Raw genomic sequence first — 27,613 nt, 5'->3', positions numbered from 1 at the left:
GCAAGCAAAGCTCTTTGCATTAACACATCGGTTTTGGTTTTATAAAAATGGAACTTCTGCATTAGAGTGGGGAACATGGATTTTGTCAAGACCCAGTGCCTTCTGGCGTCTCATGGACCACTAGTGGTGCATGGGCTGAGCAACATGCCTATAGATCACCTTCCGCCACAGTAAGAAAGACAGTGAGCACTCACACATCTTTATTTTTCAGACAGTTTAAAAACTAAGTGAGGTGTTTTCTACCCAGGCAAACAATCCTGTGAGCACCGTACATATCTGAAAGACACAAATTTAATGGGAAAAAGGCACACGGACTTGGATGTTTAGTCTGCTTGACTAAGTAGTGAGCAAAACAATCACTTGTGTAACATTCATCTCTGCAACAGCACTGCAACAGCTTTTCTCATCTTGAAATGATCTGGAAGGCCATTCATTTCTAAAGTGGAAGGAAAATATGAGATCAGTTGTAACTAACCTCATCTAAAGCAGAAATATGTAATCTCAAATGTAATAAAGGTGTGGCACTTCCAGTTCAGTGTAGCACATGTGGATGTAATCTCCTACCAGATCCAAATGGGAGAGTTGCAGTCATGTGTCACTGAGATTACATACAACACAAAGTGATGGAAAAGAGGGTTGAAAGGATTTGCCTCTGATAAGGAGTAGCCTTATTACTGCCTGAGCCTTGCCAGAATCATTCTGGTGTGACAGAGGTAACAGGACAGGTAAATGACATAGAAATAATATGTGATTACGCTGTCAGCCACATATTTGTATTTGATCAGCAATGGTAGACAACTCAAAGCAAAAATTGGACAGGTAAATCAGAGGAAAATGCTGCAATTGTCTGCATATTCTTCAGACTATTCACTGCAGTGTGTGTTTGTTCAAAACTGCTAGAAAGATTCATGAAGATACAAATAATAGGTGTTGGTCAGCTATGCAATGAGCAGACACACAAGCATGAATATAGTGTTCATACAGTTACACACTGTACTGTAAAGCGTTCTGTAGTGTGGTGTAAAGCCAGTCTGGTTGGTGCCTCTACTCTTCTTGCTAGCCTCATTAATTCTGCCGCATCTATAGGGATTTGGTAAAAAGCAGGCAAAGAAAGGACTTTGCCTTACAAACTGTCAAGAGTTTTAAAATACACAACACTTTCCACAAATGGGACAGAGATCAACACAATATTGTGACCTAGAAAACATAAGCAAAATCAATAGCAGCTGAAGTTACCTCCGATACATCTACTTTTCCTGTACTGCGTGCTGGGAGTGCTTGCAGAACTATGTTGTGTTATAGCTGTAGCTGCAGGTAAATCTTATACTCGTGAGATTTTGTGAACATTTGTTATTATGTACTGAAAGAGCTATTTAAAATGTTTCTTGCTCCTGTCTCTCCTAATTAAAAAAAAGCCATCTGCAAAATCTTTAACACATTATTTTCTCCTCTGTTAGCTGTGATGACAGTGCCATATGATACTACATACGAGTAAATGAGTAAGAATTATTTCCCACGCTAAATCTTATATAGTCTTGATATTTCTAGTCATCTTCTAGCCATCTCTAACCACAGGAATGGCTGACATGCTACATAAAATCCAGAACCTCTTTTTTCTTCCTCTTTTCCAGTGACAACAATTTCAACACTGTTGAACAACAATATTTTAACAATCGAAGTATAAGACCCCTGACTAAGAAGTGGCTTTTCTCTACTTTAACCAGAAGAATGGCCCGTAACACTACAGCACACTTGGGTTAGCATCAGTATTGGATCAAGAATGATGATTGCATTGAAATGAAAGGGTACATGCAGGTAAAAAGTGTTGGCCAATGGGCAGGGCAGAAACAACAGGGAGGCAGAAAGACTCAGATAAAGGAAGCCCCAAGAGATGGACTCTGTTAGCCTCTGGACAGAGGTAGAGAGCAGCATCTCCATGGCTTTGCCCCCTTCTCCAGTGATTCAGGTTCATGTGTGACATGACAGGCAAGCTGGGATGTGCAAAGCAGTACACTCAAGTGCCCTGGGTTTCGGGTCTTTTGTGCTAAACTATAATTTTTTTATACCAACTGACACTACTGCCCATGGACAGCTTGCTTGCAGCTGAAAGGAGGGTGGACAGCCCAGAGCAGCCTCATGGAGATCATAGTTGCACTGGAGCTGTGCTACCAGGAACACGGGGAGAAATCAGAAATGAGGGTGGTCCCCAGCACATACTCACACCACGACTCAACCACACATCGGCTTCATGACAGTACCCGCGAAAGCAGTTTCTCCTTGCTGCCTTCTGGCTGCTTATTACCACCTGGCTTGTGCGACCTCCGCAGCCACACTATAGGGCCACACTATGAAGCAGGTCAGGAAATTAGTTTTCAGCTACACGCTTTTAAAATAGAATACATGTTTTTTACCATTACAGATGGAGGAACCGTAAATTCTAATCTTTCAAGCTGTGTTATGCATAGGCATTTTAGATGGCTCTTCATTGCAGATGTTTCAATGTGTACACGAGGTTTTTCTGAGGTGATGATTATTACAATAAACAACAGTAATTATAGATAATGTACTGATAGTTCTTGGGATCACTGGACCTAATACAAGAATGATTATTATGGGGATTTAATACAGTTTACAATGATCCCAAAATTTGTTTAATTTGTTGAAGTTCTCAAGCAGGTTTTAGGTGCTGTCCTGATTCCTGTTTCTACACTATTTACCCTTTTCTGTAAGTCCAACAATGTCCTTGCTCCATGTTAATATAATGTGCTTCATGCATTTAAATTTTAGAACATCCAGCTTTAGTGATTAATAATAAGCACATTGCTAAAGCCCAGTACTTTTCCATGATTGTACTAATTCTTCACACTCTGTTGCTTGTAATAGTTACATATGACATCCCTGTCTGTTTTTTAAACTAGAATATTGTTCTTTCTTTCTTTGTAAATGTAGCATAGCTCATTATGTGCTAAGATATTCCTCCTGCTTCAGCTATTATAGTAATACCATTGACACCTTGGGATTAGCCCTGCAGCTCATCTGAGGATGAGCACAGCATCCTACTTAGTAATGATGTCTCTTTTGGCTCTGTCCCGATTTCTACAGCTGTAGTACTAAGCTGAACAGGGCTTCAATTACAATCACCATCGGGTTACCCAGAAGGTGGGACAACCCTCCCTGCACAGTCATTTGCACAAGGCCAACACGGGGAGTCAAAATTAGTCAGAAAGGAGTGTATGAAGGGGACGATTCAGAAGAGGGGATAGAGCATTTCTTTGCCAAGGTCTGAAGAAATAAGAAAGAAAGGCTTTTTCAGAAGAACCAGAAAAAACTTCTCATTTTATTATTCTGCTCTGATAATTCTGCAATGTCATCTTTCACAATAGTGCTGACATACCTTCGGAGGAAGAAATTGTTTTAACTGCACAAAACAGGACTTGTGGGGGTTGTGGTTAATTACAGAAGTGTGACACAAAAATATCTCTTTCTCTGTTGGAAAACCCCAGAAACGGAAAATTCACTTGCTAGCTCCTTGTTTGGCTGCAAGTTCCTTATAGGGCTTCCTTTCTACCCCATGCAGTTTTCTCAGGGTAAATAGCTGCATAACCACCTCCAATCCCAGGATGTCTAGGATTTCTTAACTAGAAGAGAGACTTGCAGACCCTCCTAGGGAGTGACTTGTTACTCAGCACAGAAGGGCACCAACTTGTTTGGCCTGCGTTAACACTGGAGTGGGAAACACAGGGCAAAGGTAAGACATGGGCAAGCCACCAGACCTTGCTGCTGAGTGTTTAGGGAATTTGGATCCAAGAAGGAGGTTGCAGGTCTGTTTGCATTGCCAAATGTGCAGATAGTCTGGGGGAAAATATTAAAATTGTCCCCTCATTTCCAGCTGGACATTCCACCCCTGGGTTCCTAATTTAGGCTGCTGCTTTGGGCCAGGAGTGAGCTGTACATCACAGTTCTATAATCCCAGGTTCTGCGCAGACCAGCATTGTAGCTATAGCCCCTTCAGGAAGGGAAAATGTGATGGGTGTCATCCCCATGCATGAAAAGGGAATAGAGTCAGACGCTCCTATTTCCCAAGCACATATTCTAGCCATTAGCCTGCAATGGTCTGCAAATAGTTTAACTGGCACCAGGATCTCCTGTCGACCGTATTTCCAAGGGAAATGATGAGCTCTGCTCAGTTCTTCCTAATGTGCCAGAAAGTTGGTGACTGCCAGTACCAGGTGGAGAGACGTACCTCCCTACAGCCTCTAGTCAAGTGTCCAGGAAGATGAGGCAAGGCAGAAGACATATCTAGTGTCTTGTAATTCTGTATTCCCTATTGGTTACCTCTACACAGTTCCTTGATCTTTTGTTTAACAGTCACAAAGTTTTCATATGAAAATCTCCTGAGAAATACAGGTTCCAAATTCTCAATTTCAGGTGTCAGGCACCTAAAGGCATTGCTACATGAAAATTGCAGGCATCTAGGTCACTTGCTGGATCTTACTTCCTTCCTTTTGGTAGTCTTGGAGATAATTTCACTATCAGGGAGTCAAGTGCTCAGTTGTGTGATGACTACTCAGTTGTTACTCAAGCAGATCACCATTAATTTCCATTAGCTTGCCTGGTGGAGACAGTGAACTGCATCTGGCAGAGCCAAGTGTGTGCTGTGTTAACAAACTGAAAGTATTGGACAGGGCAAATAGGCAATTTACAGAGCTACACAGATCAAGTGACCAAATAAATCTACTTTATCAATTCATTTGGATTACATGGGAGCTGCAATGTTTCATGATTCACCTTCTCATTGAAAACCTGTCAACAAGAAGGGGCTGTTTTAGCTCAGGCTTCTCTTTAACCAAATCCTTTGCACTAAACTGGACAAAAATAGAAAGAAATGGAAGTAGCTACAGACTTGTCTGTATACTTTTAACGTAATCACAAAGTTTTGAAAAGCCTCCCTACTACATATCCAAGCAGCCAATGTGATCATACACACTACAGAGAAAACTGGAGATGGTTGTTAGATTGGGTAATACGACAGAGATAAGTACACTTTGAAAGAACAAAAAATACAAGAAATGTGCTTTGAATGAGAATTATTTACCTGGGACTCTAATAATATGCAAGCCAAATTATCCAGAAGGTTTTCAGAAAACAATGAACCTTCTTATGAAATAAGAGACAGTAAAGCATTAAAGGAGTTAGAGGATCCGATTCCTTCCACCTGTCGGGGGCACCTGGGGTGAAGGGCCCTTGAGAGGTTTCCACTACCTAGGAGGGGAGCTGAGGTAGATAGCTCAGCACCAGCACCTAACTTCTAGGTCCCTGAAGTTAAATGAATCCCGTTCGTATTATATGTAGATCTGGGTATGGTATTTTTTCATTCTCTAAAGGCTATTATTGGGAGGTGATTCCTACCACATAGTAGTGACCAAGAAAATTACTACTTTTTCAGTACTTAGGAATCCATCTCTAATCCCCCTGTTGGCTCTTGGCCAAGGGGTTTTATGATGTTTAAAAGCAAGTAAAAGCAAAGAATATTTCAGGAAGGGACTAGCAAAATATTTCAGGGGATTTGTTGGCCGCCAAAGTTTGAAATATTTACAAATACTGGATTGGGTAATTTCTTTCAAAAGCTTTAGTTTTTACCTTTTTTAAAAAGCACTCTAGAGAGGTGTAAAACATGAAGTATTTTAGCTCAAGGTGTTAACAGGAGTATTTGAAGAGAGGCATTCCAAGCACTTCTGGAGTTTAGCCTCTACAGGACTCCCTGTACCTGTGCAACATGCATTTCTCTGAAATGGTAAAATCATTCTGTTTTAGCCAGGAATAGTTGTCTGAACAATGTGTATGTGACCCTATTTTGTAATCTTAGGAATGTGTTTCTGGTTTAAGCTGGACATGAAGTTATCCCAGGAAAAAACACCTTTGTTTAAAAGAAAAAAGAGAAGAAAAGAATATTGTAGAATTCTTCTTTAAATATAAATAGTAAGCATTTACTGCTGCAATAAATAACATGCCTCTTGCTTTTTGGTGTACTGTGCCTCAGTCACATGTTTCCAGCCCTCCCCTGTGTTTGTGTTGTGAAGATGTGGCCCAGACAGCTACCCCAGCAGAAATTGAGCCCTGGAGTACCTAAGTAACAAGTTTTTCTGCCTCTGTAACTCTCTGAACTTACCGCAGGCTCTGGTGATACAAGCAGTGGTAAAAGGAAGGGGGTAGAAATACTTAGTTTAAGGAGATGGCGAGTAACAACAGTACATCTATCCTCATATAGATCAGTTTAAGATGTTGTGGAATTGAAATTAAAAGAAAATTGACTTTGGTGCTTTTGTGGTGAAAGAAGCAACAACACATGCAATTACATTTGTACTCATGCCATTATGCAGTACAGAGAGCGGATCACACTATGTCTCTGGAAAATGAGTTCATCCTCTTCAATCATTATTCAAATGATACACTCTTAAAATAATCTCACTGTAATGAAACAATGATGGTTCACGTAAGAATTAAGTCAGGCTCTCAGCACCCTTCAAAGTATCATAGAATGGTTTATGTTGGAAGGGACCTTTAAAGACCATCTAGTTTACTCCCTATGTCATGGGCAGGGGCATCCTTCACTAGATCAGGTTGCTCAAAGCCCTGTCCAACCTGACTGTGACCACTTCAATGACAGGGCATCCACAACTTCTGGGCAACCAGTTCCAAGGTCTCACCTCCCTCATCACAAAAAATGTCTTCCTTATGTTCAATCTAAATCTACCCTCTTTCAGTTTAAAACCGTTGCTCCTTGTCCTGTCAGTACAGGCCCCGGTAAAAAAGTCTTTCTCCATCTTTCTTATAAGCCTGCTTTATGTATTGAAAGACCACAATAAGGTCTCCCCCAAGCCTTCTCTTCTTCAGGCTGGACAACCCCAACTCTCTCAGTCCTTATTCACAGGAGATGTGTTCCAGCCTTTTGATCATCTTTGTGGCCCTTCTCTGGACCTGATGCAACAGGTCCATCTCTGTCTTGTACTGTGGACCCCAGAGCTGGATGCAGTACTCCAGGTGCGGTCTCACAAAAGCAGAGTAAAGGGAGAGAATCACCTCTCTCGATCTGTTGGCCACACTTCTCTTGATGCAGCCCAGGATACGAATGGAATATCATATTGTTCATATCTGATGCCAAAGGCTTTATTTTTATTTGTTTTTACAATCAGATTTGTAATGCTAACGTTAAATACAAACCTTACGTCCCTGAAGTATCACTCAAGATTTTACTAGCTCTGCTTTCAGTAATGGATAACGAGATAAAACCAGCAATATTTTTAAAAAACTTACTAAATACCAGTATGTGTTATCATGTTAAAGTCAAATATTTTCAAGCTATAGAACAAAGAAGCAGAAAGCTGTGTAACAAAGCATAGGAGATCAATCCATAGCAGAGCATTCTCACTATTCTAAGAGTGCTTCAATAACAGGATTAAATGAAGCAGCTTTGGCTAGTGGTCTGCCATGTGATAGATGAAAGCAACCACACTGCAGGAATGCCAAGTTCATCACTGAACATTCCTCAAAGCAGAACACTTCCTTGCCATTTCGCTACACGGTGAAACTGTGGTTTAGCATCTCACATAGTAGCACAGTGTAATTTTAGCCTTTTAGGCACAGCTGTGAAAGGTCTTTTTGAAAGTGCTTGCAATTTTTGGAGGGCTTTGCAGCAGTGCTTGTAAAATGAGCAAGTATGCAATTATCTAATCTTGGTGACACTGCAGCTTGAACACATCCAGGAGCTTGGGATGAATACCACCCTGCTGTAGAGTAAAGACTTCAAAGAAGATGCATACATTTATGTCAGATTATAATATTTTGCACAGCCTGCAAAATTAAAGCAGATATTGGAATGAATCTGTATTTATAATTCTCTTTTTTTCAGAGAAGAAAGTTTTCACAGTCCTCATCACCTGCAAAATAATCTTTGTGGCTAACATTAACAACATCAGTATAACTTAAAATGAGAATTGTGAGGGATAGAACTAAATAAACATTGCTAAATAAACTGAAATGTATTACACAGCTTCAGTCAAAACTCTGTGAGTTAAGGAAAAGCCACCTCCATGGTTGCCTTATGACTTTAACTGGACCGGCAACCTGACTGTACTGGACATACAGCCTCAGACTTATGTACAGTATATGCCCATCAGCACATTTAAAAATATTCTAACAAGTATTTGAGTTCAGTGGAACAAGAATATAATGACAAGGCATATCTGGATGGAGTGTGGAAGCACACATGAAGAGTTAGGGAGAAGCAAGAAAAACTGCAGGATACAGGTTGAGTGTAAGGGCTTTCCTTTTTCCAATTCCTAAATTCTTTCTGTATCACATTGGAAGAATCTTCATCTACTTGAATGAATGCAACCTCACGTGTGACATTCTTCCCTCTTGGATCAATACTTTTTTGGATCAATACTTTCTTGATTCCATATATTAAGAGTTTTGTTAAAATTTTTCTTTCAGCTGCAGCATATACTGGAAAGAAAAATAGCTATTTAATATATATTTGTGGCCAATTCCCTCTCAGTTTTCCATTTGATCCTTCCCCAGGCAAACTCCCACTGGTCCTTTTTTTGTAACCATACATTCCTACAGATTATTTGAAGCAAGTGAATATTTTATGGGGTGGGAAAAAAACCAAGAAAAATATTATACTTTCTTATTATGTCACTGTTTTTATATAAATCATATAAAGTGTGAAAAATCTTGTGAGTGGATTGTTATAAATCAAATGCATATGACACACATTTAAAGCATTTTGTTCCCATTTGGCAGCAGAATAGGCCATGCTACAGCTGCATGTAGGTTTCATTTCTGTCCTGAAAAAAATGACCCTGTATTGAAACACTAATGCTTTTTTCTTGAGTCTGGTTCTAATTTTATAGCAGCTCTGCTAATAATGAATAGAAATCCCAATTATGATTTGAAGTCAGAATATGTCACCACTGATCTGGAAGGGTTGTATCTAACAGGGTATTTAAATGACCTAAAAGAGACAAGCTTTGGGCATACAAGGCCTCTTGTGACGGTCTCTGAAGAAGGCTCTGTGTGTCTGAGGTGTTGGCTAACTTTTACAGATAGACCAGTTGGTCTCTTTTGAGAGTTACTAGCTCTGCTGGTACATCTTGCTTTACCTATATGCTTAAACCATTATATCTACTGCAACACTGGTATTTCTGTTACCACACCTACTCTACAATAAATAGAAAAGCAACCCGAAGCTGTCATTGCATTTTAGACTATTTTTACAACTGATGTAATGGTTAATGAAGATTGAATGATGTAATGAATGATGCAGATATAAGGAAACATGGGTAAATCAGTAAAAACAAGATTATCTTCATCCGTTATTATAGATTAATTAAATATCACAGCTGTAGCGCTTGGATACTGTGTTGTTCGTGTCAGGAATTCTGGCACCATTACTATAAAGGGTTAAGACTGAATGTAACAGTCTAAATTTCCTGTTTCAATTAGGGCAAAATCCACACATTGCTCACTGTGGCATTACACATTCATTACACAGTTCAACAGGGCAATTTACATATGGCAAAATACTATGAACTGACATTTTACCAAGAGGTAGCTATTAGCCACTTGAATTAAAATTCTGTGAAAGACTTCCAGACTAACATACATTAAGAGATTTACTTTCCATGATAACTAGGCAGGTGAGGGTTGCAGTGGACATGCATGTGCTTAGGTTAGAATAAAGGGGGGAATGGGTCTTTGCAGAGACCTGCAGAGAGAAGGTTAGTGTTTTCTTTATGGTTCCTTTTTTCTTCTGTAAATTATAGAGTGAATTAGCAAGAAATGCAGATGAGGGAATGGGCATCACCTGAACAGTGAGACAAGCCATTACTGGTGTAACTCACTCACATATTCCTAGAAAATTTTATAAAAAGCCTTGGTTCTTTGTCCCAAACATCCTTCCAGGCTTGCAGTCTGAAGTCCAGGGTTCAGTCATGTGTCCCAGAGGGATAGCAGGGTCCAGGTGAGACACAAGGTATTTGCAAGAAAACAAGGCCAGGAGATGGCTAAATTAGATAGTGGCTGAAACGTGTGCATGTGCCTTGTGAATTGAAAGATTTATCATTACTTGCTACCAACATTAGCTTTGATCTTTCAGCTGTCAGCCCCCATGCCAGAGCCTCAGCAAAGACCTTGCACAGATCCTAAATACACATGATTATCAATGGCTAACCACCTATCACAGGAGTTTTACTGGCACCTAAGTATTCACATCCCTGGAAGAAGGCTTTATTTTCTGGCAAATCAGAGGTAGAGGTAATGTTCCCAAACAAAGGAAAATTGTGAAGCAGGAGGAACCCAGTACAACAAAGAAACAAGCCCTTTCACGACAACCTTGCCAGCCAGGAGCACAGGCTTTAGATCTGTAGGTCTTTGACTGCATCTTTCTGCTAAGATGAGCTACTATAGGTCCTTAAGGAGTTAGTGAAGCTCTGTATTAAGCTGAATTTATTGAAGATCTCTTCCTATCCTGAAATCTGAGGACAACAATGGGAATTTGGGCTGTCTCTCCCTCACAGATTACAGGCTGACACCTTGCTCTTGCTGCCTACTCTGCTGGGGGTAATCTCAGTGCCAGATCCTCCAAAGTGCCAGGGTTCTCACTGCCTTCAGCAGAAGCTGCAACATAGACACAAAACTGCAGAACCGGACTTCTGTGAGCCCTGGGTTTTCCTTCTTCCATTACACATGTTAAGTGAAGGTCTGAGACAGCACTGGGAAGATAACCTATACACCTTGAAAAGGTCACCAATGTTGGCTCTTCAGAACTGTTAAATGCAATACAGGTCTTTCTATTGGCCTCTTGACTTTGTTCATTTGCTATTACTGTTATTATTTCAAATTAATCTATCTGATTTTGCTCTCCTTTTATGCATTATTTTATACATGAGGTTCTAGTCAGACAGACAACGTGTAGCCTAATTTTGTGCTGGACAGGGCACTGGTGGGAAGCAGGGCCTGCTCTGAAGCACCTTGTTAGCCAGGGCCAGTGAGACACGCTGTGGGTAAAGCATCATGTGGTCTGGATCCCGCCTGCTCCACTGTTAGGACTGAAATCCTCTGGGGCCATTGCAATTCTCAAGCAAGTCAGTAAAAGCCCATTTATGATCACTTATAACATAATGTATTTCTTAAGGCTGCCAAAACTAACTCTGAATGCTTCCTTATGCCAAGGTTTGCTTTTGGCAAAATTGTGATATACACTGGCTAAAGCCTGTCTTTAGCAGGGTTTTATTTCACTGGGGCTGCTGAACTGAATTTCTGCTCCGATTACCCAAGGAATTCAGAACCACCCCCAAAATGACAGCTGAAGTCACTAATGAGGACAAGTCTCCAAGTTTTGAGCCAGCTAAAAATATAGAATCAGTTTTCCTTTTCTGAGCACAGCCCAGACTTATGCAGGTGACATGGGGCTGTTCTTCAGTTTAGCCTATAGAGCTAAAACTTGGGCACTTATGTAGCAGTGAGGATTAGGGTTGCCCCAAATCTTTCTACCAAATCCAGTTGCAGAGGCAAAGGATAATCTGGACCACAAATGATAAAGCTAAACAGGAAAATAAATATTTTCAATATAGCAGCCTATTCGTAAGGCTTTTCAAAATAAAAACCTGGAAGTATTCTGTAATTCTCAGCAAGATTTTTTCCTGTTACACCATAGGTTGCCAACTTTAGTATTTATTTCACTGGCAATGAGAAAAAAGACCTGAAACTTTAGCCTCTCTGTGCTGTTAATAACTTCAAATACTCATCCGTGATCAAAAGCTTAATGTGGAAAAATAATAGATGGTCTCCTCCATAAACTATGTTGCCAGACAAAGAGCCTTCATATGGAAAGTACTTTATATAGCTGATAGAGGACAAAAGGGAAGCCTATTTGGATGAGCACTGAGATTCAGAAAAGACTTCTAATAGCTTTGGAAAGAAGTCAGCATAGTCTATTCAACAGCAGCTAGGGCTGACCTTGTTTGACATCCTGATTGTCTCACTGAATCCAAGCATGTGTGCATGCATGTGTGTGTGTGTATGCTTCTGCAGAGCTGTATAAAATAGGAATTTAACATAGCCTAGCTCTCATGGGATCTGTAGAGGTTGTGTCTTGAGGTTTTCTCCCTTTCTTCTGGTGTTGATGTGGCCTTCTGGTGATGCAAAGACCTCAGGCTTTTATTTGCTTATAAGCAACTTGTAGCTTTTGCCTAAAGCTTGCCAAGTATTCATCCTGATGAAGCACTTGACCTTTCTATTAAATATGTTTTTCAGGCACCACCAAATTAAAAAGCACTTAAAGAGTATTTTTATCAAGCAATCTAAATATTTCTAATTATGGCTGCATTTTGAATCTTCTGCACTGTACTTAGATAGCCACCTTCCCCAAGGTAGTGAGAAGCCCAACTCTGGTTTCTTGGAGTAAGATCTAGCTTTGCGTATCATATAGCTCACATATTGCACACACACAAGCAAAAATGCAATGTAAAAGCCATCTATTGTATTTGTGGACTCCAACAGCATCTGGAGGTTTTATTCTTTATTAAGAGAAAAATGTCATTCTTATTTTAATTGTTGGGAGTTTAATTAACTCATTTGATATCAGTATATGCAAGATAATACCATTTTTGTAGCCTCATTCATTGATCCCATTTGAGCAGGTGTTTCTCAGAGCTCCAAGGAAAGAAAAAGCAATGCTTTAATAGGGAAGACATCACCATAAAGCAACAAATTTGCTCAGGAGCAGGATTGGCACGGGAAAATAAAGTTGTATGTCTGCATAGCTCTGTAGCCTGGATCTTACAGTGAATGGGTAGTCTTGTTTCGGATGGAAGGAATGGAGTGGTCTACAAAATCAATCTTTTTGTAGAATAAGTCTTGCCGAATAAGCTGGTATTTCAGCTATGGAAAAGCATCTTGACTATTCCTATTTAAGAGTACAGCTCACAGCAAAATGCAAGTAGCAGAATTTGCTCTTCTATGGCCGTATGTCTTAAAACCTCTTCTTCCAGACTTTGTAGTCATAGTTCCCTTCCCTATATTTAGCACTTCCCCACTATCCTTTATGTCCCTTTCCAGCTGCATTTTTTTCCAGAAGATGCTATTCCCACCTTCTTTAAATATATTCATAATGCAGTCCTATACTGACAGCACAGAGCTCCACAGAATATGAGAATGCAAAATCTGGTGCAACATTAATTTAGTTTACTGTCAGTGAATATTGTGCTAATTGCTTTCCATATTGATTTGGGAAAACACCCATGTGGCATTTATCTCAAAAGTTTACAGCATATCTAGCTGGCTACATTATGTCTGCAAAACCCCCAGCCCTTTGCTATAGAATTAGGTTAGGCTTACTGAGCTCTGGTTATACATTTCTACTCCAGGGATCATGTGATGCCTAAATCATTCAACTTTACTTCCTCTCTTAATGAAGGGAGTCATTAATCCAGTTTCAGTTGCAATCAGTGAGGAATCCCACAATCTTTTTGAAAATAGTTTAAAAGAAACAGCAAAAACACCAATACCAAAAAAAAAAAAAAAAAAAAAAAATCCCAAGCAAAGGAACAACTTCCCAAACCCTACTTTGGAAAGTGAGTTCTGAAAGAACCACTGTACAAATGATTAAATACTTTCACATTGTACAGTTCTAACAGCTGCTATGCAAGGAATGACAGAGTCCATGCATCCTTCTTGGGCAGTCTAGTTTAGGTGCAACTCCTTCAGAAATGCTCCTCTCAGCAGGCTGGGTTCAGACACCCGCTGTATAGCCATCACCAACATGGAATTACACACTGCAGTATAGACAGAACAGCTGCTGGACATGGGAACGGTACATGTTGCTGAATACCATTATGTATTTTTCAATTTGCCACAACTGGTATGAAATAACTTTTCACTTTTGGTGCTTCCTGGCCAGTCCAGAATGCCTGAAACTCCACTTTTACTCCAATGTCATCATAATATGGGCAGGGCTCAGAGACAGTTGAGCAAATTTATGGATTTTGTTGTTTTGGAGTGCTTTAACTATGACAGTCATTACTTCATTGATCTGCTGTTACCATGCTGATAGTAGTGGAAGAGTATCTGAAAAATCATGCTGCTCCTATGATGCAACAACAGTTGCTTCTTGAATTTTTAAGTAGAATTCTTGCCCAGCCATTCATATCTATTGAGTAGTTCTACTAGATTAGCTTGCTTGTTTGACATTTGAATTAAAATAATGGTCCAAAATCAAATAATGAACTGATTTTCTGGCTAGCATAATATGGTTTCATACCATTTCCTTCTTATGTGATGTGATCTATGTCCAGTAAAACCATCTTCTGGTATACAACTGCCAATGTCACTCTCGCTGGTGGACAGATCTCAAATCCTGCTCTTTTCTCAGTGTTACTTTGCCCAGCAGAAACCAGATGTTGGCTCAAAAGCTTTGACACCTATGAGTGGATCATTGACTTGTTCTTTGATCGTTAGCAGTACAAACCTGGCTTTATTTTCATGAATTCTGCCAGGAAAAGTAGAAGATACATGGGAAAAAAATCTGTACATGAAATGAACTACAAATTTTACCTTTCACATTAAAGACAGCATAAAATACCTTAAGACAATATACTTCCTCTATTAATATAGTTTATTGTAATAGTACAGATTTTAGGGAGTTGCTATTTGTTAAAAATTACAAGGAAAAGGACAGATTGTCCACTGTGACACTTGTCCGTTATGACCTATTTTCAAACCCAGCTAATGACAACTGTAAAAATCAAGTGCCTACAACACATTTAGATTAGGTCATTAGCTTCCATTCAAGGCAACGAGCATAATATAATTGTGTAAGAGAAGGCCGTCACAGTGAAAAGATTTGACAGAGCGAGCCCTTTTATTTATTTCATGCCACAGCAAAAAGAAAAGTGTCCCTGAGTACTAGAAAATCTCTGCTGGAGGTATTGGAGATTTGTTTTCCACCAATATAGCTTCCAGGTAGTAAGAATGCATATTGTTCTTCCTTGTGCTGTACTCAGGCCTTGTTTGCAGGAAACACTTTCCCTTTGTCTCACTGGATTCTACCTCAGCAGTTACTTTCCCTTCAAGCTACACTCCCTCCTCAACCACAAAATAGAGCAGAAATACTGCTGAAAACGTCTGCGGGGCATTTTTTCAATACCACAAGGTTACAGTCTACAGTCATACTCTGTGCTCTGAACACAATTCAGGAGAGGTCTGAAATACTCTCTGCCATGCACTACACTCAATACCTGTTTAGCAGAGCATCTAAGCGCAAGTCTAGCTTTAAATACCATTTTAAAATGCTACTTAACTGAAGTCATTCAGATGATGCAGTGAGCTTATTTACTGTTGTGTTGTTGACCATGAAACCATCAGACTCTGTTTAACAGGATGCACTTCAGAATGAGATCCCTTCCAGCTGGGAACTTTGGTGATCTCACCAGGCAAATGCTAAGAAGACTTCAAGCAGATAGCAGGGCCTTTAGTCTTACATTTGATTAGCAATTGTGTAACTTTTTGCAGAAGAAGGAGAGATGACAGTCCAGTTTTCTTCAATTTTATCAAGTCCCTGCAAAACTGCCCAGTGGTGAAGGTGAAATTTGTATGCCATGAGACCTTATGCACAGAACTATCTTAGGTGACTGAATGTGTAAGTAGAATAAAAATGCATTGTTTAAAAAAAAGCTCAGAAAGTTCACTTATGATCTGGTGGGGCCTAGTGCATGTTCTGCAACCCAGAATTACTGTGTACTAGAGCTATTGGATATATACCAAAATAGGTCTGGGGAGAAGATTAAAAAAAGTCACATTTCTGTCATATATCTGAGAAGCCCTTCAGTTGGTTCCTCATCCAGAATGACGGTCTGTCCTGACAGATACTGAGGAACCAAACAAGGTGTCCAAGAGACAGACAGTCTTGCACAATCAAGAATTTAAGATACTTTTTGTTAATCAATGATGTATTTTGCCTCCCAGATGAAGCAGCTGCTAGATGACAGTCAGTTGCTGGAGAAGGAGGGGAAGAATGAGAAAATTAATTTTTTGCAGGAACCAAATGCTCATTGTTCTTTACTAGTAACTATGTAACTATCAGGTTTTACTGGGCCTTTAAGTCATTGGGTATGTACAGAACATGCAATTATCAAAGAATAAAATTATCAATGAAATATATAATTGCACATATAAATATGACACAAATAGCTACTGCAGTGGCTTAAACTCGCAATCTGTCTTCAGGCAATATTTCTTCAGAGACCAATGAACCATGTCTGCTCCCTTTTCCAATATGAATCGGGATAGTCTCTAATAAATACAATGAAACTTTTTCGTAGTTCCTTTGGTAGAAATGAGGGGTGAAATTTGAGCACTCTGGAAAACTTAAGGCTATGTCCCTAATGGACTTTGAATGTGTCACTTCATCTAGAACAAGCTCTGTAAACTTCACAACAAATCAAAATAACCCCAAGTTAAGGTAAAACCCCAACGTAAAAGACAGAATTTGCTGTGTTTCACTTTATGCTCATTGTCTCACTGGGCATCACTGAGAAGAGCCTGGCTCCATCTTCTTTACTCTGTCCATCAGGTATTTATACACACTGAAAAAAATCCCCTCAGGCCTTCTATTCTCCAGGCTGAACAGTTCCAGCTTTCTCACCCTTTCCTCATATGAGTGATGCTGCAGTCTTTTAAGCATCTTCATGGCCCTCTGCTGGACTCACTCCAGTACGTTCCTGTCAATGGAGCTGTAGGGTGGTTTCTTCCCCTCTACCAACATCTGATAGGGGTGAGGCTGAACTACACATCTGTGAAGACATCTCTATCACCTTTATACTCTACACTGACCAGCAGTGCATTCTGGCTGACAAACTGTAAAAGTCAGGAGAGGATTTTCCCATAAATAAGCATCCTTGGCAAGAGCTGCTTTTGCTTAATCAGAAAGATTGGATTAAAGCCAAATAACAATGGACCAGACTTTCACAGGGAAATTCAGGTGCATGAGTCATGCAAGATGATGATAGGAAGACAGATGCTTGGAGCTCTTGACACTAGGTCCCAGCCACTGCCAGGGTTTCTGGTTACTGAACCAATTCCTTAAGCTGATGACTCAGACAAAAAGATGCAATGCAGACTGGTATCCTGATACTGCCAATGCTCCTGTCTTCAAGAGGAATGTACAGAATTGGCCTGGTTTACAATGGTCATATTTCAGGAGAGGTAGGCATAGTATACAGGGCTGCTGTACCCTGTGTTAGCTTGCTGAAGTGACTGACCCCTACTCTACCAGGCCCCACATTATGAGTACTATCCCTGACCATCTAGGCAGACATAGACCTTCTGGGGCAGCGGCAGCAGCAGATCAGTAGCTGAAGGCCATCCATACCCTGAACAATTAGGCAGGCTCCATCACATGAAGGTGCTGTGCCGTCTGATGACATCTGATGTCTCTTACCTGAGGTCAATGGATGTGTATGTTGTGTGCTGTTCACTGGTATTACTGGATAGGACACTTCCCTGCTTAAATTCTTTGCCCACTAAGGGATCAAAGGTGGGTTGATAGTGGACACTTGTCTGTGTACCAGGGTGGTAGAGCTTCAGTACTATTCCGCAGGACATTTAATTAAAGGCTCTCTGCTGCATATGAAATAAATCCTCTGTGTTTTGTCTTGGTATAGAAAGCCAGGTGGTTCGACTATTGGTCCTGCCTTTTCAAAAGAGCTCCGAGTGAAAGCCTCAAGTATATTAGAATGGTGCCAAAGCTCTGAACATTAACCCTATGCAATCATATTTCAGTCTCTGAGTTGTGAAGAGAATATTAGTCCTTAGCCAGGAATCATAACAAAATTCACTGTTTGATTTCATTTAAATATTAACTGGTTTTACATTTCCTTTTAAATTTTATATCATTTAGGCTACATTTTAAGCTACAAATACCATATATACCAAGTAAATCTTGACTAATACCTCCTGGCTGAAAGACTAGGAAATGTTTGTTTCTGTGCAAACACTGTTGATTAAAACAAAAGACACGAAGCACAGCTTAGACGAAAATAAAGATTCAGCTTGAAAGATTAGGACTTTTTTACATCTCTTTTGAAAGAGAGTAATTATATTATTTTTTATTTTTCTTTTCTGTGAAGTACAGAGGAAGACAAACAGCTTAGTTCAGCTAAGATTATTACATCTGAACTTCTAGCATCACAATACATTTTGGCCCTAGGAGTTGATGAAAATGATAGTGTGAAATCTTTTAGATATATGTCCATCATGAAAACATCCAATTCTTAGAGATTTAAATAAATGCTAAACACGAAAATGTGAAACAATATTTGGAGACAATTAAAGGCTTCCATTAAAGACTAGCTTTTAAATTTTTGTCTTGCACCTGTACCGTAACTTGTGCAATGTTCAATAATTTTGAAGTAATATATGAATGAATCTATTTATTTTTCAGATAAAAGTAGCTGAATTTGATCCCTTTGAAGTCAGAGGAATACATTTCCCTTTGATTTCAGTAAGTACAGGTCTTACACCTTATAAATACTAGTCCTGTGTCACCAAGGCTTATTTTTCAGTCAGGTAGTTACGACTGCATATAGCATTAGCCTAGATGTGATCAAGCACCCTTGAGTAGAGACAATGTGAGCAAGACATTTCATGAATAGACTCATTTAAATGTTTGTGTTGATCCAACCAAACACTTACTGAATGTTTCAGATAAATGTTACTAGTTTTTATTTGGACTTTATGTATTTTCTTCTCTATTTAGGGTAATTCCTCTGAAATGAATAACATTAAAGGTATGAGACTGGTGCTCAGATTGCGTATGAACTGGTGTTACCTTGTGGCACATTTGCCATGTTTGCACACTGCCGTACTGGTCAACTGAGAGCTCTAATTCATGTAGTCCTGCAGCACCTATGGTTACAAAACCCGACTTTTGTAGCATTTCCAGATAAATACTTCACTCTAAAGGTGTTATTTTCCTATCAGAAATCTCATTGTATTTTGATATCTTAGTAGCATAATAGACTATTAAACACAGTAAATTAGAAACAGGTTAGTAGTAGATACTAATCTTTATTAACCTTACCTATTTCAAGATGTATATTTGATCAGTCATTTCCTTTCTGTTGTGAATATAGTTACTTAAGGGGTCTGATTATTGTATCTTTCTACAAGGTGCATGTTATTTTAATTTCTTTCTATAGATATTGATCAGAAAGACATCAAATTTCTCTGCTTTGGTGAAATATTGAAGAGTTATCAACAGATACACAAAAGTGACTAAAAAAGCATTTGCTTATTAAGGGACCTTGAAATTTTTCTAGAAAACTTCTGTTTGGATGTGTTGAAAAACTATGATGTATATTTAGTGCTGTAATTTTAACTCTCATTATGCTGCATTTGCATTTCAGTTTTTATTTTCCAAGGGAAGACGATGAAGTGATGGTATTATTTTTTGAGCTGCGCTGGATGCCAGATACTCAGCGATGCAGAGCTCCTTCTTAGGAGAACTCCCCAGTGCTACACCTTTATTAAACACTGAGTCCCTTTTCAAATAGTTGCAGTGACAGCTCTTTGGAAAAAAATGCTTATTTGGTAGGACTCATGTTTTGGAAGAGCAGGACTGTGATCTTTCAGGCAGCAAGTCTGTATCTTTCTGTTTGAACAGAGTTACAACCATTGCAAGATAAGTGACACTGTCAGTACTGCATACAATAGGGTCTCACTGGGAATTCTTGTGCCAGGATAGAGGTTCAAGCAGACATTTATAGCTAAATAAATATCTCATGTGACATTTTAATTATAGAAGTAACAGTTTTGGGCAAGATTGTTTGGCAACTTCATTTTTAAGGTAATCTTCTTCAAGCTGATCTCAGCTTGGAATTTTGAACATTGCATGGCAGCATTCATAACAAATGTACAATACCACTGGCTGCTGAACTTCTGACTCTAAATTTGTGGAATAAAGACTGTGAGACATGTAAAATAACGGAAATATGGACAATTTTCTGGGAGACATTGTTGTTCTATTTATTTCCCTATGAATCAATGTATGCACTTAAGTAAACTGATTTTTAACTGAAAAATATTTTGAGGTAAATTAATTTCTGAGTGCTGTTTCAGGACTTAATTCCAGGTCTCAGTCATTAATAATATTACATACTGTCAATTAAATAGGAAAAAAACATCTGGGCCATAAATTGTAAATGAAATGCAACAACTGTTTAATTACTATCAATTTTGAAGTTGTAAGAAGTATTTTTTCTGATTTTACTTTGGCCTTACCTGGGGCCAATGGTGCCATTCAAACAAAGTCAACATGTGGTATCGATTTCGATGAAAATAAGTTTGGAGCAGAAAGAGATAAAGAATGCTGCTGCAAAGCGAAGGACAGGCTCCTGCAGTGAGCTAAGCTGACAAAAAGACAAACACTTTTACTCAGCATGGTTTTCTTACTAAAACATCCTCCCTGATAATTGCATTTCCATGCTGGGGCATACAACGCTGTCCACACAACCAACCATGCCTTGCTTAAATCAAATTTAATAATGAGGGCTCGGGAGAAAGCTAACTACCCTGTTTAATTAAAAGTCTTACAGACTTTAACAAAATCTCTCTACAGACTTGTCACCACTCTGCCAGAAGTTTTTCCCCCTCTGAACTCCTTTCACAGGTTGCATAAACTGAAGTTCCAACAAAGCCCAACAGAGGCTGCAAAGCCAAAACAGAGTTTAGTTCCTGCAGTTTGCTAAAATCATGGAATAAGCTGTCTCTGAGGATGCAAGTTTCTCAGCTGAGACCCTTAGCTGCGTCTATGTGAATCCTTGTATTGGACTGTTCCTTGAAATTTTGTTTCAGAAGCCAAACTCGTGTATTGGCAGCTCACTAAACTTTGCTGTCAGGCATGGAAATAACCTTTTTTATTCTGAAGAGACAGGATGAAAACCCCTGTGGATTGTGACAGTGTAATATCAAAAAGAACAGTTACAATTTCTAATGCCAGCACAGAAGATAAGATGTTTCTTTTTGCTTTCCTGGACACAAATTTAGGATTTTTTTCACTTTACTATCTATGACTTCAACAGAATGTTGCACCTTACTTCAAGATAATTTAGCAAAATATAACAGAAAAAACTTCCCAACCAGCCTTGAGATTGAAGAAAAATCCTAAAATGGAAATGAGGTAGTACTGTGAAAATTAATGCAATTCTCTACTGATACAGCTCCATCAGATAATAACATTAAACATGCTCTATTAGTACTCGTAGTTAAAGTAAATTTATTTGAGCTTATATAACTGCTTTCTAACTCATATGTACAGACTGTCATTTTTGCCTTCAGGCTTGTTTTTAAATGGAACTATGTAAAATTCTTACTTTCCCTTGGAAATAAAAGGATTATTTTCATATTTGAAGTAATCCTAACAATAACTGCACTTTTAAAAAACAGCCTGGCAAAGATGGTCAGTCAGAGAGATGTATCTTGCTTATGTACAGCAGCCTGCCTAGAGATTCTGGTCACTAAAATAATTTGAGAAATTAGATCATTGGAATTAGCATTGTTATAAAACTATTTAGGGACTTCCAGAGAAAAACATCTGCTTTGGGGTGCATGAAAATACATCAGGCAGCCTGTGTAATTATTATCAAAAATGCATTCTTGCAGAAAATACGTGGGACTCAAGTACACGGTATGTTCTTTGAAGTTACAAATGCTGACAGGAGAATGCCTCCTCCACCTATAGTGACAGATATTTCACAATAAAGAATATACCACTCACTTTTCCCATGTATCAAGCCACAAATACTTTTTTTTTTTTTTTACAAGTTTTTAAAATAGGCTGCTCCAGTAGTATGCCATACTGGTACCACAAACAGGTACACCCCAGGAGGGTAAACAATAAGAATGGAAGTCATAATGGGATCTGCAAACTTCCTTTTCAGTTTCATGTTACTCTATACTGTTTTCCCACCTTTCATGTTGTCTGTAATGTCATATAAAATCTGTATATCCTACCATCCTTGATGCAGTTAGAGACACAAAAGATATGAAGAGGGGACCAGAGTCTAGCTGGGTATACTGTTTTCTGTACTCAGGACAGAGATATGTGGGATAACTTTATGCCTCTTCAAGCAAATGTCCTTGACTAGCAGTGCCTTAGAGTTACCAGACAAACAGTTAATTTTCATTTGTTTTATGTCAGAATGAGGGGAATAGGTTCAGGTCTACAGTGTCTCTGACAGCTACAGATTTAGAAATTAATGTCAAGACATTACTGTAATTCCTTTTTTAAGTGTGCAGGGAACCAAAGCAGGGTAAAACTTTGAAAGCTGAAGACCTGAACTGCAGCTTTCTGTACTCTGTGGAGAGATGTTAATACATTTTTCATGTGAAAACAAGAATAGCATCTCTCATTACTCAGAGCCACAAGGAAAGAAGAGAAGGATTTTCAGGGTTGAGACTCAGAATGCAAATCATGTGTTACCTTCATATTCCAACAGCCTTTAAGTTTTCACAATTCTCTCTACACAAGGAAAGTGATAGGCTACTTTAGGATAGGAGTGGTAGTGGGGCATGGTGCTAGCTAGAGGTTTTGATTGAGGGAAGAATGATGATGGGAAAGAGGTATTTTTCCGATCCATTTTTTGTACATTTACAAAGACACCTGTTCAGAGTGGGAAAAATAGAGGACAGGATACAAAGAGTTGTGAATTTTAACAACAAACCTAAAATTAAGACCAAAGTATGTTGAAATTATCATTAAATAATCAGCTTTTACTTAACTAAACATCTGTTACAAATAGCATTGCTATGGTTTATGCAATGTAGGCAATTCTTGTAAAATCTGGTTTCTATCCACCCTTGGAAAAATATTCCAGCATATTCTTTAGAAGTCATTTAGTTCACTGACAAATATACCAGGAAGGCAGCTGAGAGAAAAAAGTTAAATGGTCAAATAAGCATAAATCAAGTGTGAGACACTGAAGGCTCACTTTGTTTTCTCCAAGTGGAACTAACCCGAATTTTTTAATAGTCAAATGTGATTTTTTGTAGCACAGCTGACATGCAAATTTTTATTAAACTAATTTAGCCAAATTAACTAAAGCCATTTAAATTTCATAGAAAAACAATCCTTATTCTACCCCTTGAAAGTATACACAGAAGGAGAAAACTGCAAAGAACATGTTCTTGAAGAGGCAGAACTAATGAAGTTTTCTTTCTTAAGGATTTCATGTCCTAAGATTGATCTCAAAGTGTGAACACAAATATTTTGGATGCAGAGACATTTATTATGCCCTATGTAGATATTCTGTCATCTAACAAAGAATTCACCCTGGCAGTTTTCTTCTCAGTCAAGAGACTCACAGGACACCCATACTGGATTTCCATCATCTACATGTCCATCTATTTGTAAGGAAATCTACTGACCCTTGAGACATGTCCAGTTTGGGAAAAATGGACAAATGGATTCAAAAGTTATCAACAGAGGACAGGGATGTTCATACATATACACCCAGGCCATACCATCAGCAGAGCCTTAGTTACCAAGAAATAAAATATTGCTTTCTCTATTAATTATTCTCATTTTGACTACAGATTCCTTTTCACTTTTTAGATCAATTTTTCAATTGGCTTTCAAAAATACACCCAAAAGTGGTTATACTTCTATCTGCAAACTATTAGATGTCCACAATGGTACACATACTTGCTTTTAGATAGCACTTTGTATGTAATGTGGAACCAACAGATGTATAGATGTACATTTGCAAATGTGCTTGCAAGTAACAGGGACACTATTAGAAGGCTAATTAAAACTTCCTGTTGTTCTACTCAGATGATGCAGATGGGTTTTAGTTAGGTGACTGGCGAATCTCCCTAGTTTCATTTGATTTATTCTTTACATACTATGCAAAACCATGTTTTAGTTTGGTGAGGCTGGAAAACACACAGGGAAAGTCTGTGAAAAGAGATTGGTTTGGGGCTAATCTGAGAGGAAAGGATCCGGTTTACATTCTGCATACAGAAGTTATGGTACAAGTTGCAGGACAAGGCATGGATATTAGCAAGACTCCTGCCCTTTTGGACACAACATGAACAAAACCAGAACAAGTTTTTCTGTACGTGTCTGGTCCATATTTCACTGTTTTCCTGGAGGATGGGAACCACTGCTTCCTCTGAAATGTCTACTGCTAGTAGAAGCTGCAGACAAGCCACCAGACTAGTGGAAACTTGGATCTGAGCTAGTGCAGCAAATTCTGAATTACTAATCTTGACTATAATTTATCTCCTTTGCGTGGACTATATCAGAATGATTCAATTTCTAACATGCAGTCATTCCTCCTGCTGTCAATAGAAATAACAGTCCAGACCATCTAATTCACTTTACACATGGAGAATGGGATGCATATCATGAGGAGCTTGAAGGACAAGACGATAATCCAGTTCTTTTTGGGACCAGCTGACTAACTTCTCCTTTTCGTCATCTAGAAAATTTGCCTCCTGCTCTGGTTTCTTCCTGCATAGTCTTCTCAGCTAAGGTCAGCATCTCAGGACTGTGCATCTGTGTATGTGTAAATTCATGCTTATTGGAAGCAGCTGATAAGTGTCTTCCCATACCAAGTAGTCCCAGAAAAGAGCTGTGTAAGGAGAGGAAAAGTGCACTGTCCCTGCCATGGAAGTGAATGAAAACAGTGAGGCCACCCTGGGCTGCCCACCACATGGAGTGGCACCACTGCAGCTGTGGTGGGATGGAGAGCCTCTCACACACAGGAGACCCAGAGCAAGAAAGAGAGGATTTCCTTCTGGCAACAGGTCAAAGAGAGCTGAAGAGAGTTCCTCAAAGCATTCATTTCTTACTAAATTGTTAAACAAATTTACACTCTTTCTCACTAACATTTCTTCTAATTTATCTGTCAGAGTCCTAAAGATCAGTTTGTTTATAGATTTAGTTATACAGTTATAAGTTGGACAACTGTATTTTCTGTACATCCAGGCTAAAGTGAATCACCAGCGCAGAATCTTGCTTCATAGGGTTTATGAAATACACTGACATGTTTTATTCGATTTCCTGCCAGTATATCTGTCCAACCAAACTGCACCGTTCAGAAGCTATCACAGTTCAATGCCAAAGCCTTTTTAAACAAATCAATGCTACAACCTTTACTAAAGAACCAGTCCTGCAGTCCCACACAGAATCTTTGCCTTGGAGACACAGGATATGAACAGTTTGAAATATAATGGGACAGATCCTCATTCTTTATCATAGGTAAGTGGGAGTTAATCCCATACATGGCAGTGCTACCACTGCATATAGAGATCCACTTTTTAATCTCAAAACAGCTAGTCTAATGCACACAATCTATAGAGTGCTTTGTCCCTTAACTAAACCCTAACTATATCAAAGAATATGCATGTCCAGATTGATGAAAGTATGATGAGCAGTCATCAAAAATCTTCTTTGGGGTTTAATTACAAACTCTGAAATGAATCTCTACATGGACACTGCTGTTTCACAGCCTAATTTCTGCATTCCCCCTGAAATGTTAAGCATGTTGTAATCCATTTGTTATACATTGGAGGATTTTCCTGGCCAAGAAAAGGAAAAGCTTAAATAAGGGGTTTTTTCTGGAACAAAAGTGTAAACTGTATTAGTTCATCATCTTGGTTACTGTATCATAACTATGGTATAAATCCTTTTCATGCCAAATGCCTGGGAATTCACCTACTCATAAAATAATGGTGACTTTACATTATCCATCACTTATTGCTATGTTGCATATGAGACAGAGATGTAATTGGCACAGGAAGTCAGTGCATTGTTTTCGAGGCAAGAAAAATCCTGGCCAATGGAATAGCCTAGCAATGTATAACAGCAACAAAATGTAAATTAGTGTCAAAAGTTGGCTATCACAGCATGCTTTATTATCTCAGCGGTAGGAAAACCTCTGTGGCAGCAATTGATTTTGTCAGAAATACGAGGGTCTAACACTACATAATACTAATACTACTCTAATACTACTCTAAATGTATTTTCATTTGCTTTAATTTTTAATGTTACCTCTGAAACCCTACACCTCTACCTTTTGTAATGCTGGTAGCACTGGTACATCGTTGCTCAGACACAAGCATTTCCTTCTTAAAGGAGCTGAGCATGGAACTTGGAGACTTGGCTTCAGCATTTCAGTGGACCAGCAGCAGTGTCCTGCCCAGGAAGGGGGGTGGGGGGAAATTACTCATATGCAGGGTTGCAACAAATTCCTTCTCAAGAGCAAACAAAAGAGGTTGGCAGGTACAGTTAGTCTGAATCACTATTGCATCCCAAAGGTTCTCCTACTGTGAGACAACTGTGATGGTGGGTGTCCTTATCCAGAGATAAATGTGCAAGTTTAATCTAATGCTTAATGAAGTTGATTAATCAACATAATAAACCCAATCCTCAGTCTGAATTCTGACACTGTGACTCATGCTAAAGAGCTTTTTACTTCCCAAGCAGACACATTGATTTCAATGTCACCATTCAAGGGATAAAGATCAGCTCAGCATGAGCAAAAGCAGTGGGATCTGGCCAGCGTTTCTTTTGTTATGGTACTTCGGACACATCCAGAGTAATCAGATATTAGAAGGAGCACAATTCCCTTCAACAAAACCCCTGCCCAGAACTGGCCTGACATCCCTGGTGATACAAATTACAGTAGTAAGTAAAGAAAGCTGCTGCTTTATACTTTACCAAAAGTGCAGGTGGGAAAATGTCCATTTCTCTCTACGGAAAAGTAGAATATCATATGAAAAAAAAATGATGCTTCTCTTTTTGTAGCTGTTATTTTCTAGTATGGAACACCTCTGAGCATTTAACATTTAGAGCACAAAGTAAGTATGCTCAGATGATAAGTTTGTTCCTGATCTTTTATGAATGTTATAAGAGCATGTTCTGTCCCCCTTGGCATCTTCCCTTCCTTTCTCTCTGCAAAGACACTCTCAAAGGATGCCTGAAGGTAAGAGATTGGCCCAGGAATATTAAATGCCCCTCTCTGAATGATACTTGCAAAATCTAGTCCTTTCATGTTAATGTTCTTTTAAAAAGGGGAATGTTAGAAACACTACTACTTCTAGGTAAGTGTCAGCTCCCATGGAGATGGCTATATCTGAGTTGACTATATTCACTCAACACAAAGAAGCACCTGTGGGACATGATTCACTCACATTCTGTTTTAAATGTTTATTTTAGGATGATAAAAATTAGTACTTTTAAATGTCTGTTTCTACATAATCTGTGAATTTCTCCCTTGGTCACACTAACACCATCTCGTGGTTTTGATGAAACTGCAAAAGAGCATCTAGTGGAAACAACAGGAACAAGCGCTGCAAGCATTGCCCTTGCTTGGTACTTCAGCGTGCTTTAGTACATTTCAAACCAATATTTGCAATCAAATAATCGGGATGACATCAAACTAGAGTGTGTCCAAGTCAAAGATCCAGTCCAAGAGAACTGTCAAAAAACCTGACACCTGTATGGTTAGAGATACAGTCATGTGAGGTTGTATACAATTCCCCCATTAGG

The 27,613-nt window shown here is 39.0% G+C and overlaps 1 protein-coding gene across 2 annotated transcripts in view; it reads right to left on the bottom strand.

The window, feature by feature from the left end:
- Nucleotides 1-27,613, bottom strand: part of CALCR (calcitonin receptor) — a 170,188-nt gene that overhangs the window by 71,147 nt on the left and 71,428 nt on the right. The gene's annotated exons all lie outside the window — the stretch shown is intronic.

The sequence above is a fragment of the Strix uralensis genome, chromosome 1, assembly GCF_047716275.1.
Source record: "Strix uralensis isolate ZFMK-TIS-50842 chromosome 1, bStrUra1, whole genome shotgun sequence".
NCBI classification, from domain to species: Eukaryota; Metazoa; Chordata; class Aves; order Strigiformes; family Strigidae; genus Strix; species Strix uralensis.
Note: the sequence above shows the minus strand (reverse complement) of the source record. Positions and strands in the feature narration are given on the sequence as shown.